The sequence below is a fragment of the Cherax quadricarinatus genome, chromosome 53 (genome assembly GCF_038502225.1).
Source record: "Cherax quadricarinatus isolate ZL_2023a chromosome 53, ASM3850222v1, whole genome shotgun sequence".
NCBI lineage: Eukaryota > Metazoa > Arthropoda > Malacostraca > Decapoda > Parastacidae > Cherax > Cherax quadricarinatus.
Window position 1 is genome coordinate 16,893,591 of NC_091344.1, and position 1,421 is coordinate 16,895,011.

The 1,421-nt window shown below is 34.1% G+C and overlaps 1 protein-coding gene across 1 annotated transcript in view; it reads right to left on the reverse strand.

Annotated features, from left to right (window-relative positions):
- The window catches only part of LOC128692392 (uncharacterized), a 228,977-nt gene extending 228,369 nt beyond the window's left edge, over positions 1–608 (reverse strand). Inside the window, exon 1 of the mRNA XM_053781546.2 lies at positions 467–608. The gene's annotated coding sequence lies outside the window, so the exon portion shown is untranslated. The remainder of the gene's footprint in view (positions 1–466) is intronic.
- Positions 609–1,421: the final 813 nt, after the last annotated feature.

The window sequence follows — 1,421 nt, forward strand, 5'->3', positions numbered from 1 at the left end:
TCGTTAGGTTCAGAATGATTTTGGCGAAATTATTGCATAAACAAATTTTCACTTGTCCTATATGGCAAGATGAGCGTTGCTATTTAAGCCAAGATCGCAAGTTCTGCCTATTCGGCACGACATATATATATATATATATATATATATATATATATATATATATATATATATATATATATATTATATATATATATACTGTATACATTATGTATACTTATATACATTATATATATTTATAATCATATATACATTATGTATGCATATGCTATTTTATGCACTCGCATTCCAAATTTACACTAATAAATTTATTACCTTATTGCGAATGCAGGAAAGTAATTCCAATGCAAGTTGTACCTGGCTCTAACTCAAAATCTCCAGACAAGGATCAAACCAAACAGTAAAAGGTAAACACAAACTATTTTCTTTATCCGTATATTCCCTTCACCAAGATATGTACAGTACTTACAATGTTAAATAATCAGCAGTAGAACAATAATGAGTCAGAGAGCAAAGAGTCACTCATTAAAGTTGGTTTTGTACCTCAGAACAGACAAGAGTGTATGAGTGTTCACGACTAGCAGTACTGAGCGTCTGCCACTCAGCCAGTTTGTACAGCATAACCACCACCTGGCTGGGAAGGCCAGCTCTCACGCTATTGGTTGACTGAACTGAATAATGTAACCGAACAGTAGGGCCCCTCAATAACCTGTTCCATTATAAATTGTTAGTTGACTGGTCGAGAGGGCATGTCAGTGGGTGTGTGATGACCACCGAGTAAATTGCAACATATTCGGTGCATGCCGCGTACCAATACTTTGCTCGGTTCGTTAAATTTAACGTGATTTTTGGAAGAGCATTGTAGATTTAATGTTAATTAACTCTGGATACCGTGGAATAACCAGTGATGCAATTTTCTTATCTTTATTATGTTACTTACCTTATTTAACCATTATTAATTAACAACCTTTCGCTCTTGCATGAAGATTAATCAAGTTAATATCGAATACAGAAACACGAATAATAAATATATTAAAGGCAATAAGAATAAGCTGACAAGTGGTGAAACAGATACAGCAGCAGGAGACCTTATACTGGAACTACATATCATCTACATAAGGTTTTATCAGTACAGCTTTTATGAAAAAATCGAAAATAAATTATGCAGCATGAAAGTCACCGGTCACTTGGTCCTCAAATAAATTAATATCAAGCAAGTCAACAGGCGCTGACGAACTGCTCTCAAGGAGAAACTTAGTAAATTATTAGCTGGTTTCTTAAACAAATCACTACAAACGGGTATCGCACCGTATAAGTGACGAACTGGAGTGTGGTGATGTTGGTAAGTAGTAGAGTAGGTTGTATGCTGTATATGTTCATTTACTATTAATAGATATATGTATTTTTGTATAGGTGAGTTTTTG